Source organism: Hypanus sabinus, unplaced genomic scaffold (assembly GCF_030144855.1).
Source record: "Hypanus sabinus isolate sHypSab1 unplaced genomic scaffold, sHypSab1.hap1 scaffold_137, whole genome shotgun sequence".
NCBI classification, from domain to species: Eukaryota; Metazoa; Chordata; class Chondrichthyes; order Myliobatiformes; family Dasyatidae; genus Hypanus; species Hypanus sabinus.
Window position 1 is genome coordinate 934,586 of NW_026779441.1, and position 773 is coordinate 935,358.

General features: G+C 46.2%; 1 non-coding gene across 1 annotated transcript; it reads left to right on the forward strand.

Moving 5' to 3' along the window:
- Positions 1-453: 453 nt before the first annotated feature.
- On the forward strand, positions 454-541 carry trnap-agg (transfer RNA proline (anticodon AGG)). The gene is given in 2 exon segments: positions 454-489; positions 506-541. It is a non-coding gene; the product is annotated as a tRNA-Pro (tRNA).
- The last annotated feature ends 232 nt before the right edge of the window (positions 542-773 follow it).

A 773-nucleotide genomic window follows, 5' to 3' on the forward strand; every position in this document is an offset into this window, starting at 1 on the left:
AGGTAGAGGAGGTGGGGGAGGTCAAACTAAAACAGTTGATCAGCTTATCCACGCGGAAACGGGGAGAACGTACAAACTCCTTGCGGGTAGCGGCAAGGAGAGTGGAGGAAAGATGAGGTGAGATGTCAGAGGTAAGTTTGTTTTACACTGTGTGGTGGGTTTTAGGAATAGTGTGGTAGAGGCGTGTGTAACTGCGACGTTTAAAAGACACTTAGGTAGGCAGGTTTATGGCCTGTGTAGGAGGGAAGAGTTAGAGTTACGGGAAAGTAGTTTTACATAGCTGGAGAAAACATGGTGGTCCGAAGGGCCCCGAGTGTGCTGGACAAGTTATTTGTTCTTTGTTCTACTTTGGTCCTGTCCTCTAAGGTCGGACATAAAATACCTCCCAGATGTGTTGAGGAAGGAGGCGGAGAATGTGAAAGTAATCAGTTTTATGTTGAGAAACTTTGAATGGGCTCGTTGGTCTAGTGGTATGATTCTTGCTTAGGGCCTGAATTTGCGAGTATGCGAGAGGTCCCGGGTTCAATTCCCGGACGAGCCCCTCTGAATAATACATTTTAGGAATTCATTCAGTGAAGCACAGGGGAATGAGGGGAGATACTTACGAAATAATGCGGCATATAGATAAGGTCAATGTCTGCAGGGATTCCCCCTCAGATTGGGTGAGATGATTACTCGAAATTACAGGTGGATTATGAAAAGTTATATTTTCAATGGGAATCTGTGGGGGAACGTTTTCGCTCAGAGGATGTCGCGAGAGTGAACGAGATGCA